General features: G+C 35.7%; 1 protein-coding gene across 2 annotated transcripts in view; it reads right to left on the bottom strand.

Moving 5' to 3' along the window:
- Positions 1–16,453, bottom strand: part of FAM53B (family with sequence similarity 53 member B) — a 123,922-nt gene that overhangs the window by 90,360 nt on the left and 17,109 nt on the right. The gene's annotated exons all lie outside the window — the stretch shown is intronic.

Raw genomic sequence — 16,453 nt, 5'->3', positions numbered from 1 at the left:
TCTTGCAATAAATCTGACAAGACCTTGCATTTCTCACGTGTACCAGAGAAGAGCACAGTGACCATACGATTAAATTACACCTGCAGGAAGGACAAGCCCTTTCCTTCCTACTTGAACTCTGCAGTTGCAAGAGACATACTGTTAATTAAGGAGGACAGTAAGTAAATGGGGAGCAGTACAGTCCTGGAAACAATCAGCTAAGCAATCAGTGAAGTAACAAGAAAAGAAAGCTGAGTAAGTTGGCAGCACAGAAGGAAAAGTCACAGGCAGAAGCTAAATAATTCCAAGTTACCTCTAAATACTAACTTTTAAATGAGCAGTAAACAAGTAAATTTTGAATATCTATCTATCTATCTATCTATCTATCTATCTATCTATCTATCTATCTATCTATCTACCTACCTACCTACCTACCTACACATATACACCCAACACCGTGCAGGACATTTGGCATTTGCCAGAGAACACCAAGATTGGCAAATTCACCACTGGCACCCTCTGCTCTTCACAGATGAAAGCAGGTTTACACTGAGCACATCTGACAGATGTGACAGGGTCTGGAGATGCCATGGAGAACGTTCTGCTGCCTGTAACATCCTCCAGCATGACCGGTTTGGCAGTCAGTCAGTAATGGTGTGGGGTGGCATTTCTTTAGGAGGCCGCACAGTCCTCCATGTGCTCGCCAGAGGTAGCCTGACTGCCATTAGGTACCAAGATGAGATCCTCAGACTCCTTGTGAGACCATATGCTGGTGGGGTTGGCCCTGGGTTCCTCCTAATGCAAGACAATTCTAGACCTCATGTGGCTGGAGTGTGTCAGCAGTTCCTGCAAGATGAAGGCATTGATGCTATGGACTGGCCCGCCTGTTCCCCAGACCTGAATCCAATTGAGCACATTTGGGACATCATGTCTCACTCCACCCACCAACGCCACGTTGCACCACAGACTGTCCAGGAGTTGGGGGATGCTTTAGTCCAGGTGTGGGAGGAGATCCTTCAGGAGACCATCCGCCACCTCATCAGGAGCATGCCCAGGTGTTGTAGGGAGGTCATATAGGCACGTGGAGGCCACACACACTACTGAGCCTCATTTTGACTTGTTTTAAGGACATTACATCAAAGTTGGATCAGCCTGGAGTGTTTTTTTCCACTTTTAATTTTGAGTGTAACTCCAAATCCAGACCTCCATGGGTTGCTAAATTTGATTTCCATTGATAATTTTTGTGTGATTTTGTTGTCAGCACATTCAACTATGTAATGAACAAAGTATTTAATGAGAATATTTCATTCATTCAGATCTAGGATGCCTTATTTTTGTGTGCCCTTTATTTTTTTGAGCAGTGTATATACACATACCCCTTAGAAATCAGATTCTATTGAAACATGAAACACAGTCATTACAAATGGCTCCAGCTATAGGAAATAGTCTCAAGACCAAGGGCCCTGCTATGAAAGACACCTGTATGAAGATGTGCTTCTACAGATAAGCAGATATTTGTGTCCCAACTCAGCCCAAGGGAAATAAAACATTTTTGTGTTGTAGTATATGCTAAAGAGAATATATTTTACTTGACATGTCTTGGATTATTAGATGATACTGAATTGACATACTAACATATAAATATTATTCACTGTCCATCTTGAATACAAAGCGGAAAGAGGAAGCTTGAGAGTTCACAAAGTTGAAACTGTAGGGAATTTAAAGCATTGGCTTTAGAGATCAGCAATACTGACATGCATTAGGGAGATTTCTACAATACCAATTTATGGGTAGAAGTTTTACAGTGAGAAATAAGATACAGAGAGAGATACAGTTAGGATAAAAAGGAATTTCCTGACTCTGGGAGCTATTAAGGAGTGAAACATCCTCCTCCTGAAGCGGTGAGTGCTCCATCAGCAGAGCTTTTGATAAAAGATTGGATAGCCAATTGTATGGAATAGTGTGTGGATTCCTGCACTGGACAGGAGATTGTCTAGAAGAGTCATCCAACTTCCAAGCCTGTGCTTTCATGATCTACATCACCGTAGTACTGGCTTGGTTCTTACTCAAAACAATAACATAGCTTGCTTTGTGCACCCCTAGGATAAATGTTGTCCTTTATTTAATGGCAACAAACTACTATTTGAAGCTATAGTTAGTCATTTACAAATCCTAACTTATTTTAATTATAGCTTGTCATTGCATCTGAATTCAAAATTCTGAACTTTTGTTTTTGAACTTGGGTCTTCTTGGCAGAACAAATGAGAATTGGCCAAACAAGCTGTGGTTACTTCACTTTACCAGCTTGCTTAAAAAGCTAAAACATACATATATTCTGACAATATTATACTTCAACCCTATCACACATATCTACATATTTAATCAAGATCTAGCAGGATGATTCTCCTTTGGAATGAAATTAAAAGTTGAATAATTATTCATGAATTTGTTTACACATGATCCAATTTACTCTTTTTCTTTTTTCAATTTATGTCATGTTCTGGATGCCTTCAAATCCTGTCTAACTGAGATTTCAAACAACTAAAATACAATTATATGAACTGTACAATAGAATAGGACAGCAGTCAGATAGCCAACAAAATATTTTTTTCAGCATGTGGTTGACCCAGCAGCTAAATACTTAAATAAAAAATGAACAGATTACAAACAAGATTAATTTGAAAACAATTTTGCCAAATAATTCTATAATCCTGTTTAAAATGCTGCTTTTTGCCAATACAAAGAAAAGGGAGAATGTCATCAGCTAAAACACACTAAACATTTATTCTCTACGATGCAATTAAATTCAAGCAGTCTTATATAATGATTTGGAATGTAATTATTAGTATTAGAACTCAGTAAGAGCCAAAATTAATCCTCCTCTCAGTTTATAAATCTAATTCTTCTTGTTTACTTGTATTTGAACGCACAAGTAAGTGCCATTATGAATATTCACTTAAAAAAATCAGCCGGATAATAAAGAAAAATTGTCTACTCTTTGTTTGGTCAGAACTAGGTTCACCTAGACAACTATGAAAGGCATAAAATCAATATATTTTCTCAGTATTTATTATAGCAAAAATGAAATATGATGGAGCTTGATCTTTGTGAGTATCATCAAATACAGTTTGCTGTTTGCTTCCTCATTAATCAAAGAACAACCTAATGACATTAAGGAATCATGAAAACAACAAGGTATAAAATATTCCCTTTGCTGTGGAAGATATTCTTCAATGTGTTTCATTAATGGCTCAAAAACCCAACACATAAAATGTTCATTGTATGGCTCACCTTCTCCTTTTTATTTATTCTAGTCTAAACATAATGGTTTCTGACCTAGACTGAGACTACCACTCAGGGGAAAAGGAGGCCTAATTCTTTCCCCTAACTTTTGGTTGAAAACATTTCATAACTTTATAATTCATGTATGAGTGCTGGGATTTTTTTTAAGTACTTTAAAATTGACTCTGAAATCTTATGATTCATGCATTTTGACACTCTCATACAAATAATCCTTTGTTCATATTATTCTTCTATTCATTAAACATGAAACTCAGTCAACTGAACGTTTAAAAATGTATCTCAAATATCATTGACTGGCGCTGATGGTTGATATGGGTTGTTGTCAGCATCCTAGGTATCAACCAAGTATCTTCTTAAAATGTACATTCCAAGTAGCACAGGTTTTTTTGCAGTTCTGCTGGTGTTATTGCAGGAAGCTGCAATTTCTTGATGTATTTTGTAAAATCCTTGGACATGGTACCTAGTACCCCAATAACAGTGGGTATCACTGTTACATGTTTCATCCATAATTGCATAGTTTCGATGGCTAGGTCGCAATATTTGTGATTTTTTCTCAGTTCTTTTACCTTGACTCTGGCATCTTCCAGTACAGCGGTATCACTAAACTGTACACTTTGTTTCTGACAACTGTCTTTTCTGGCATGTTGTGTTCCAAATGATGATCCATCTGTATTCAAAAGTCCCACAAGATCTTCACCTTCTCATTTTTGACCACTTTTTCCACTTTATGTTCCCATGACTTTTCAGATGCGGGTAAGTTGTATTTTTTACATAATGACTAGGGTTTGTTTTTGTGTTGTTTTTATTGTTATTGTTATTATTAACTATTATGGTCTCATAGTCAGTTAGATGTTTAGACTGGGTTCAACATTTTTATCCACCAGTCAAGTCTGTCCCAAGGACCTGGGATAGGTTGATGTTGTTGTTAAAGGTATAATTATTATTATATACTGAACCATATATACAAAAGAACAGCACAAGATATTATTGGGAGGTATTATTGTGTAAGGTTTTAAGACCCAATGTGATGTACAAGTTAAAATGATGAATTAGGTACAGGGAGACTCTGGTTCTAGTTCTCCATTAGACATGGAAGTAAATGGGAAAACTTTGGACCAGTAAATTCTTACTCAATCCTATACTGGGAATCAATCAAAACCTATCTATCAACTTCCATGGGATCAATATTATAGACTGCACTCTATATCTTACAGGGAAGATAGTAGACTGATTTGATCTGATAAAAATATACAGTTATACAACACTCATACGCTTTCTTTTTTCCAATTTAAACACCCCCTTCCATTGCAATGTTGCATCATATAGAAGCTACTCTACTCATTGTCTGCAGCTTTACCAGCTCTATCATATATTTTTTTGAAGTCTAATTAACATCATTGCAACCCAAAGCAAAGAGGAAAGTAATGAGCTGAAAATGAGTTGAAATGGCTAACAGTCATTTCAGGGAAATTCAATCTCTGAGAACTAGAACAGGTCTAGGTATATTTTCAGACTGCCTACTTGTTCTTAAAGAATAGGCACCTTTCATATCTTACATGTCTCAGAGAGTTAACACAAAGAACAAGGGTTAGAGACCATCTTTTTTCAAGCAGAAACACTTCAGACTGATTAAGAATCCCTTTGAATGTTACAGAAACAGTAATTAGCTATGCTTCCTTCGTGTGTGTCTCAGTATCTCGCTGTACAATCAATTCTTGATTATAATCTGAATTGGACCAAATAATGAATGATTAATTGGTCTTTAAAATCTTACAAAATTTCATTGAACTTCAATACATGAAGTGATAGTTGCCTGGTAGCAACTACTTGCATCACCAACGATAGTGCAAAATAGACAGAAAGGAATATCCGGATAATAGGGAAAAAACTCTACTAATTTTTATTTAAACAGAAATAAATAACTAGAAATACATATGCAAGACCTTAGAAGCCCAAAAAGTACAAATATTACTGCCTCGTGAGACAAAAACAAAAGAATGAAAATAGAGAAAAAACATATAAAAAGTAGAAAGAGAAAAAAGTATGAGAGATTAGAGCTAAGCAAAGTGAAAAATAGAATTATTAGCAACATGCAGATATTGCCAAATAAAATTATCTTGGTAACTTACAACATTTACCGAAGATTTACTGCTTTTGCCTGTAACTATAATTCATAAAAAGCTACCAGTAAAAACCTTATGCAAATGAGAATATTCTGAAAAATAATTACTGATATACAATGTTTTATTCTGTATTAATTGTTTAGGAATATCACTACTGCCTATTTTAATTTCTTTGAAGGCTTCTCTTAAAACTGCCTTTTGTGAAAAAAAGAGTAGACAACACAAATGTTGACCACTATACTTAACATATAATCAAGACACTTTTTCATATTAAGAAGCACTTTGAGTGTAAGAATTATGCTATAATTAAAGACAATTCATAGTTGTTGTTAAAAACACATGTGGAAAATTTTATCTGGTCTTTGTAGCTCATGCCAGCAAAACCACTAGGGAGGATGCTGTGAGCTATAGTGGCATCAGGACATTTCTTCCATTCTATCATTGCCCTGAACAAACCAGTTAAAGTAAAACTAGTAAAAGGTGGGTCAACAGAAGAAAGAATAGTAGATTTTTCTACTGTTTTGTTCCAATTGTCACTCCTGAAGTTATAAATATAAATGCTACATCAGACATAAAGCCTGATATTGCCAAAGCCCTGTTTAACATGAATGTTTATACTACCATTTTGCCAATATTCAAATTTCTTTTCTACCCAGCACTTTTATTTTTGGAAAAAGAGTGCAGTTCAGTGCATATTCAGTGCTGCCTAAATTCATATTTGTACATATCAGAAAGGTTCATCATTAGGAGGTGGCAGCTCCACATGCTTGGTGGCCAATATCTCCTGTAGCAAGATAGAGGCGATGGGAAAGTGACCTCTGTAAGACCTCTTGCTCGACCTCATTCCTACATGCTAAAGCTACCAAGCTAGTGACCCCAAAGAGTCCTGAACCTTGACACAAAACCAAGAAAGTTGAGTTTCTGATTGGTTAAACTCACAAAAGCAGAAATATACAGAAACTAGTGTTACTAAGCCAGTGACCTTCCAGTGCCCTCTCCCGTGACATTTTATTGACAAGCAAAGGGTCCTGAGTCATTCACCTCCCAGAGCATCCAGAACATTAATCTAGCCAGCCAGTGGAATTGACTTAGTTATATCATACAAGTGTGTGACTTCACCTTAGAACTGTTAACTAGCAAAGCAAAAGGGCTAATAATTGAAATTATTGAAAGTACAGCAGCTAATAATTGATAGCATACCAGCAGAATTTGAAACAAATCATGTACCAATGCCAAGTAATTAAAGGAGATCTGAGCAACTGAATCTCATAAGCCAATATTATGGAAGCTTCCTGGGAGGGAGGAAATGAATGGGAAGGAGGAAGAAAAACAGGAGGTTTTGCTCAACTGGCAGACATAAAAATGAACCCCTCACCCTTCTTTTCACTTGTCATTCTCACAATAAAGCAAGAACCAAGACTAAAACAAAAGACAGGAAGAATGTTTGAGTAAGGAGCAGTTTTATAAAATCACCATCCTGATCCTGGTCCAGTCTAAATGTGCTGGATTACAACTCCCATCATTATCAGCTACTATCAGCTATCTGTACCATTCCACTTCAGGAATACTGAAACTGTAGTCCTCTAGATATTGATGAAATAGAGCTTCTAGAGCTTTTCATTTTTGACATTCCAGCTTGGCTTACTGGAAATTGTAACTCTTCTAGGTGGCTATGCATTAGGGATCACATTGTTAGGTAAAGTATTGCGGCAGCAACTGATTTTGGTTGAATGAATTTAATGTTATTAAAAATTATTATTTTTATTAAAAAGACTGACAATTAGTTAATGTCATCTTTCAAGGCAGCTGTTTTCTGCAAAATGAATTGTTTTTATCAGCACTTGGCTTGTACTGGGAGTAGAGAAGCAATTAAATTCTGAAAAGGGCAGAGCGCTTGCTTTCTTACACTGATAAAAACAGTAAGTACTCTAGGGAGTTTTCTTGACATTGTTAATAATTAATGAAATATCATAAGCAAGAAACTTATGAGAAAGGAATGTTAGATGAATATATTCATCAAAAATTCAAGAGTTATTTACTCATGTAGCAGGATATATAGCAGTTCCATTTTCATTTTTCCCTTCAAATGAGAGCAAAGCAGGCAAACATTTTTTTAAAAACAAACTCTTATTCTGCTGTATCTCAATGCATTAATTTCATCTCAGCTGCAAACATTTATATAACTGTGGCATTTAAATAGTCAGTGGGCACAAGGCAACCTAAGTGCTATAAGCATATATATACGTGGAAGTCTACCATTTATTTCAATTATAGGTCTTATCAACCTAGATAACATGACCAAGACAAAAGGATTCCAGTTCTGAAGATCTGAAAGATACCAGTTAACCAATCACTGATATATAAGAATATATGAATTTTCACATTATTGTGTGAGTGATATACCATCTTGATCTCCAGCTAAGGTCCACTGAAGTCCTTTCATAAAAATAACAATGATTTAAGACATATAGAAATCATGCATTCTACCACTGTGTTAAGTTCTTTCAGCCTGTATTTTGCTTTTTTTCTTTCAGCAGAAAAAGAATGCTTAAAAGACACGTGGAAATATTTATCACTAAGTTAAATATAAGCTATAACTACTCATTACATTCATATGCCACCCAGAGTCACTTTTGATGACATGGCAGCTATATAGATTTGATAAAATAAGTTCTGCACTAAACCACCATACCAATAAGCAGTATGGCATCTTAAAACTCACTTCCATACTCTTGTGCAGCAATTAAATGTTAAGTCAAAGTTATCTAGAATCAAAACAAATTTTCACTAAGGATAATTATATTTTCCTTAAAGTAATGATTAATGCCTTTGCAGAAACTCAAAAGATTTACAATGATAATGCAAGTACAGGCAAAATACATCTTAAAAGTACATCCTGTTACATAGTTGAACCTATATAAATATGTGGGAAGAGTGTAAAGAAACATTATATTTGTTTTCTTCAACCTAAATTGAAATGTTATTTAAATGCACATTTGACTTTTCAAAGAAACAACTGCAGGCCTAGTTCTTTAGTTTTCAGATGCTTGGGGAAAGAGAATTTAATCTCTTTGTCCCTGGGAAAAAGTGATCTTGATGCCCTTCCAAAAACTTTTTCAAGAACTTAATTAGCCTTCCATTTTCTACACTGCTATCCTATGATTTGATATTACATTAGTCCAAAACTATGCCAAGTTTTGCTATTGTGCAAAGTAATTAAACTAGGAACAGGCAATTTTATTATAAAATATACATGCTGCTTGAAAAATGGGCTCATGCTTATATTGGCTGTATCAATATGTCACAAAAGCTCAGGTTTATAAACATTTTATTAAAAGATATGATTTATATACCTTTTCCAAAAGTTTAATGCTACATACACAGCAATCCTTCATTTTATACTAACACTCCATCATTGTCAACAGGTTGGGTGGAGAGAAAATAACTAATGCAAATTCACCCAATGGCCTTCCATGCCTGAAAGGACAGATTCCTCTTCATCAAAAAGCTAAACAAACAAAGAAACAAGCAGCTACTACAATTAAAAGTTGGCCTGTTTACAAAATATTTTTGTCCCATGAAGGAAACAAGTGGACATTTTGGAGAAAAACCTATAAATTTTGTGAAACCACCAGATTAAAAAACTTCTATTTGATACTTACATTCATTTAGACAAGCACATATATAAAACATCATTCTCTTTTGCTTTTACAGATGATGGATTGCTATTTATATTTAACATTGGTAGTAAAAGTGTCATTAATAGACAAAACTTTCCTTCTGAAGAAAGAACGGATGCAGAAACATTTTATGTCTCCTTGAAGTGGATCTAAAATAAACTGCAAGTCAATAAATTATCCAAAAGAATCCTTCCTGTGAATTGTCAGACAGTCACATTTTGAACCTTTTAAAATGTTCTGGTTCTGGCCATCTCATCTTATGCACATTGTAGCAATCCAACTTGGCAGTGCAGTGTGGTCAGGAGTCATACATAACCTCAGAAAGAATTTTTTTTAATGAATTTGAAATCATGAATCTCCTTCCACAGACTCTAGTCCCATGTATGCAAATTACAGGCTACTCTCTTTTCCTTAAGCATAATCTTCCATAAGCATAACCTTCCTCCAGCATTCTCAGATACACTACCTTTATTCTCCTCTCTGGCTTTAATTAGATAACTCTTATGACTATCGTGTAAACTCCAATGCTTAAGGAATGGTGGGTGCCTCCTAGTTACTAAGGCATTATGATGTAATGGGATGTACCATTCACTTCTCTTTTCTTGCCCAGGAAGCTAATCTTTCAGACATTTTATTCAAGCTGTATTTTATTGGTCTTTCCTTTGCTGTTCCACTAAGTTATGGGGTCCATTTGAGTTTGGCTTCTGTGCCATGATGCAATCCAGACACTGCAATTTATAAATAATATTTATGCTCAGGACATATTGCAGACCCTAACTGAACTAATTGTGGCTTATTAAACAAATAGCTAAACAAATGACATATCAACATCCTCATCCTTTTCTTTATAATGGATGGAAACTGAACAAGGAGAGATTTAACCTGGAAATAAGGAGAAACTTTCTGACAGTGAGAACAATCAACCAATGGAACAGCTTGCCCTCGGAAGTTGTGGGAGCACCATCACTTGAGACTTTCAAGAAGAGATTGGACTGCCATTTGTCAGAAATGGTGCAGGGTCTCCGGCTTGGGCAAGGGTTGGACTAGATGACCTACAAGGTCCCTTCCAGCTCTGATTATCTGTTATCTGTTATCTTTTTCCAAGATACTCCTGAGTTATACTAGAAAAAAGACAATCAAGACTGGGATTAAATTCTCACAGTTCAGAAAAATACAATCAAATATTACTGATGTATTGATTAAAATTATAGGTTCCATCTATATTTTTTATTTATTCAATTTATATAACTGTCCATCTCACATATGTGACTCTGGGTCAGTTTTAAAACCTCAAGATTAAACAAAATACAGATACAAATAAGAAGCAACATAAAAATGAATATCCTGTAAATTAACTTCAAAAAGTTCAATTTTATATTATGTGGAATTAGTACTTTCATTAAATATTTCAAATAGTTCACTAATATAATTTGGGCTAATGGCTAAAAAGGCATCAGGCTAAAAAGCAGGAGGTCTTGAGTTCTAGTCATACCTTAGCCACAAAAGCCAGCTGAGTGACCTTGGGCCAAGCATTCTCTCTCAGCTTTCCTCATCTCGCAGGGTTGTTGTGGAGAAAATAACAACAGGAAGGTGTGTTGAATACGTTTGGTTGTTTGTAAAAATAATAAAAACAGGATACAAATAAATAAATAAGTTTGCCACATTCCGTTTTTGAAGGGTGGGAGAGACTGTTTCTAGGATATAGTTTGCCATCTGAGTTGAAAGCAAGTTACGTAACCCAACACAGTCAAAATTCTCCCCTAAGACAAATTCTCGTGCATTCCATCTCTTTTCTTTCTTTTTAAATACATCTCCACCTATTCCTATACAATGTTTAAAAAACATTGTAGTTTCTTTCCATGCATAGTAAAAGCACTATTGAGATGACGATCACAAACACTGGCAAGAATAATCATACATACTCAATATGTGGAAATTGGAAACTTTGAGCTAATAATTGTTTTTCCATACTCATGAAAAATCCCAAATAGCAAAATAAAATAGAAAGAACCAAAGTTTATCATGCTCTCTACAAGAATTATTAAATACAAATGTTGCTATGGGTTTTCTTTGTATTGTAAAACAAAACAATGACCCATTTCTTATTAAGTGTCTCCAAAATCACTATTATATTCTGACAATTATCTTAATGTGTGAAAACACATAGCAGCTATTTATTTTCTAATCTATTTTGCAGTGTTCAGTACAATGTTTAGCATATCTTTATAATAAATATACACTTGGATTATAATGAAAATAATCCAGTATTAATTCATATTTTATTAGAAACAAATTTAACAATTAAAGGAACATGAAATCAAGCAACTAACTCAAACAATGCAATTACTAAATAATGTGCAGACAAGCAGTAGCTCAGGGTGTCAAATGTATTATGGGGCCTTTTATTTCAACCAATAAAATAAATGCACAAAATGATGCATCTTAACGCACTTAAGCAACAAAATCAATTCCCTCTTCCATGATTTCTATTAATAAATCTAAAATAATCTGGTTTATAAAGAAAAAATGTCCTTTGTGGGCATCATTTAAGAGTCCCAATGTTTCTAAATAAATGTTCCTTCTCAACCAATGGCTAAGTTTACTCACTATGCTACACCAAACCTTGCTTTAATGAAAGTTTGCTGAAGGAACCATAGTTAAGTGGTTCTCAATGTAAGATTATAACAGTTTATTATACAGCACTACCTTATTTAGTCTGAAATAAAATAAATACCATTATACCATTATGACACTGCAAGCTACTGCTTGTCTGGAGCAGAGGTAGTATTCAACAGGTTCTAACCAGTTCTGGAGAACAAGTAGCTGAAATTTTGAGTAATTCAGAATACCACCTCTGACTGGCCCTGCCTCCATCTATTCTCTGCCTTCCGAATCCCAGCTGATTGGCTGGATCTCCCTCCCTGCACAGGAGAATGGAGCTGGAAAGCAGGTTAGTGGGCTGGGGAGAGAATGGGGATTTTACAGTATTTTTCCCTGGAGTTGGGTGGGAATGGAGATTTTGCAGTATCCTTCCCCTGCCACGCCTACCAAGTCATGCCCACAGAACTGGTAGTACAAAAATTTGAATCCCACCACTGGTCCGGAGGCAGTTATTGAGAGAGTTTGGTTAACATAAACCAGGGATGTCAAACTCTCAATGATACATTGTTGTCATGTGACATATCACAACTTTCCCCTCTTGGCTAAACTAGGGGTGGGCACGGTCAGCATGATGCATCTGGCCCGCGGACCATGAGTTTGACACCCCTGACATAAACTGATAAGTTTCCTTTAAAAAAAGCTTTGTGAACAAATTAGACAACTGAAGACAGAAATCTAGTATTCTCACTGTAAAGCAAATCTCTTTAAACAATTGCTTGTTCAACAGCATGTCTTCAAACTAAATTCATTATTTCACAACTACTATTAAGCTGGCAGCTTAATAGTAGTTGTGAAATAATGAATTTAGTTTGAAGGACATCACTTGCAACTCTCCAATGCTTTAAAAATTAAAGTAAACTATAACATTAGTCTATATTAGCCATGCCAAAGAGAATGCAGATATGTCTGTCTGCATTACCATAATCCTAGGCATTATGTTCATTGGCTTGCTGATGAGGGATGATGGGTGTTAGTGTCCAACATTAACCATTTGACTAAAGCTATCTATTATTTGGCTTCTTTAAGAAGACAAGTACTGACTAGCCAGTAATAAGATATTTTTACCCACTTGTGGAGAACTGCTGTTCAGTCTTCTCTCTTCAATCCTATTTGTTACTGTGAGTCGTTACTTTGTCTACATTTAACTAAATTGTTGTGATACCCTGTGCAAATCTGTCTGGGGGTGGGAAAAGTGAGTTTGAACACTGTCTGGGGGTGGGAAAAGTGAGTTTTTAGTAGAATTTATGTGAATTTCTTATCCATTAAGTGAGCATGCTCCACAATCTTGTGCTGGAGTTTTATTACTGCTACCAATTTCCCTATGACATTCTGTAAGCAGCTGAACATTAATTTATTAAATTTATCTGCCACCCAACTCCCAAAGACTGAGAGGTTTTTTTGAATTGTTTATTTTTAGAATGATCTCAGCAGTTCAGGATCCCCTGCTTGAGGGCATATATAATTAGGATGGCCAGAGTGCACGACTCTAAAGACCAGCAAAGATGCACCACCTACTCAATCTCTTCATTTGTTTTTCTATGACTTTATGTGGGGCAGGCAGAATGCAAACAATAACAATGCCCAATGCTGAAGCATCCTAACAGGTAAACAAGAAAGAAAAAACAAGAAAATAGTTGTCACAGTTGTTGTCAAGTAGGCCCTAGCCTGGGTTACAATTGCAATTCTCAGTGAATCCATCTTTTATCATATATATATATATATATATATATATATATATTGTGTAAGTAGATGTCTGTTTTTCTTTGGTGACTTTTTTTCCAAATGATGCATTGGGTGGGTATTCTGATGAAACAAATGTTACACCCAGAGTTGCTTCAAAGTATACAAGCAAACTGATTAAGATTTAGAAGGATTCTAAACATAGAAAATGGCTTGTAGAAATTCATCAATTTATCAGGGTTTTCTAACAGTATGTATGTGTATACCGTATGATATAAATACAAAATATAATAAGCCACTGTAACATTGCTTAACAAAGTCATTGCTACTTCACCTAATCAGAAAGTTGTTATACAAATTGCTGGGAGTAGGGGAAGTGGAATCATGTATGCAATACTTATTCTTCTGGAGAAAGGTGGGATGAAAATATTTTCATTTTAAATTACTTAATACATTTAATGTTACAATCTATGGAGGCTCTGCTTCCATTTCTAGCTAGTGCTAATATAAAAAACTCCCAACTATAAACACCTATTAACCACATTATAGTTTGGACCAACATCAAGCACCAGGCTTCTCTGTACACAACATACAACGCAACCTCCTAATTTTATCCAGTTTCTTTAGCAAAAGAATTGCGAAACTCTTTCTTAAGAGTATGCTAAATTTCCGTTGAATGTTACCCAAAAATGAACTTTCAAAGTCTAGTCATATGAAAGAAATATGTTAATCTAAAACCAACCAGAGACAGAGGAAGAGGGGTAAGCTGCTTTAGGCTATGGCTCTTGAAAATAAATAGAAAGCAATGATCCTTCTGTACAACAACAAACAGAGGCATTTCTCCAGAAGAAATTTTGCAGTCATATTTTCAGCTGACATAACAATACCCACCATCATAACACATTTAAATCTTAACCATGCAAGAACTCTATTGCTGAGTCATGGAGAGCATACAGAATTAGATATTCTAGGATTTCTAACACCAGCCTCAGATACTACCTTACATGGAATTATAGAGTAGGGTTGGACTGGATCTCCTTTTTATGTTTTCTTTCCACATTGTTAAAACTCAGCAGTTATGCAAATACCTAAATCTGCCTATTGCTGTTCTGCTTCAAGTCTGGGTTATAAGAGAAAGGCATTCCCACATATAGTGGCACAATTGAATTCTGACCTCCCACTATTCCAGTAGATTTAAAAGGTTTTTTTTAATCAGCATCATTAAGCAAGGTATCTGAATAACACCAGATAGAAAGTGTGCCTGAAAGAGCAGATGAAAGGTAGAATAAAAGTTATAAATATCATGTGTTCTTTGAACAACTGTTCATTCTGTGTTCTTTGAATAACTGTTCCCACATATTATACAGATCACAGAATATTCCTGGAATTCTGATTAAATAGGCATAGAAAAAGTATCTGACAAGACTATAGATTAAAGTGAGGTTATTAAAATAACTCCTCAATAACTAAAACAACGTAGGTATTTTAGAATCTTCATTGTAAATAACCTGATTCATACTGGTGACTAAATTAAAATTTGGAACAACAGTGTATTCATTTTAATATTTTTAGGGTCCTTCTCTCCAATTTTGATATTAAAAATGAAATGTTGTTAAATCTTATGTGTGGCACTTATAAAACTGACATTTCTTTGCAAAATCATGTGGGCTGAATGCGGCTGCTTCCCGCTCCAGTAATGTTATGACATAACTAAGTTATCCTGTAGCAATCTAAAAATGACAAGACATGGACAAAAAAAGAATTGGGAGGAAGGAGAGAAGTAAGAATTGGGTAGCAGTTCTTTCAAATCAACCCCTATTTCATACATAATGGTGAGCTGGATAATTCAAGGACAAAGAGCAGACTTATGGAATTGGTCTTTTATCAAGGATGATATTCTGGCCTTTCTTATCTTCCTCTGCTGCTGACTGATGAAATGCCTTTTGACTTATAACCAAGAAGAGAGAGAAACCTTCAGTTGGTACTCCACAGAGAGAACCTGATAAAATAAAGAAATGTTGTCCTCCAAACCAGGGGTCACCAACCTTTTGGACCTGAGGGACCACCAAACTCATAATTTTAAATCCCAGGGACCACTAATATGAATTTTGACTGACAGTGGCTTGCTGACATTGGTGAGAAAGAGAGACAGAGGGAGATCTGATCTCTTTCTCCCTTTCTCTTCCTCTCTCTCTCTCTCTCACACACACACACACACAAACACACTGAAGCAGGGATGGGATTCAAATTTCTTAACAACCGGGTCTTGGGCATGACCTAATTTGTGGGTGTGGCTTGGTGGTCATGTGACTGGCTAGGCATGGCTTGTATGTAAATATTATATTTATATAAATACTGAATTTTTTATTAAAAAAGAGCAACTTTTACCCAAAATCAGGCAAAGCAGGCAGGCAGATTGAGTTGCTCACAGAATCACAGATTCACTTAGAGATCTGTGTTTCTGCCATCAGCTATCTGAGTCTGCAACTGAATAAAAGAACCTTCTGTCCTAAGGGAGGTTCAGCTCTGCTTAAAAGCTTAAAAGGAGGTTCGGTTCTGCTTAAAAGCAGAGCCGAAGATCTAAAGATTAGCTAGAAAGCAAGAAATCCAACAATTTCCTGCTTTCTAGGTAATCTAAATCTCCTGGCACAGCAGAACAGCTGATGGTCGGGAAAAGGAAAAATAGCAACTTAGCAGGCAAGTTTGCCAGGTAAGGAGTGAGTGGGCCATGTGGGCGGTGCAGCCTTGTGTTTCCATGCAGCCTTGATTAATTGTTTTGGGGATGACATTTCTCTGTGGACCACCAAAATTTTCTTGCAGACCACCAGTGGGCCGTGGCCCACCAGTTGATGACCACTGCTCCAAACAGTGACCATAAAAAGTATAAACTTCCTACCTCTGATTATAGGCTTACTCACCTGCTTATATTTCACTGAAAAATTATAGTTTATATAATAAATAAGAAATTAATTTACACAGCACACTAAGGCCCAGGGTGGCAACCTCTTAATGGGTAATGTACCTATT

This window comes from Pseudonaja textilis, chromosome 4 (assembly GCF_049901715.1).
Source record: "Pseudonaja textilis isolate UNSWEBS1 chromosome 4, rPseTex1.2, whole genome shotgun sequence".
In the NCBI taxonomy this organism is placed as follows: Eukaryota; Metazoa; Chordata; class Lepidosauria; order Squamata; family Elapidae; genus Pseudonaja; species Pseudonaja textilis.
The sequence above is the reverse complement of the archived record's forward strand: the minus strand, read 5'-3'. Positions and strand labels throughout refer to the sequence as shown.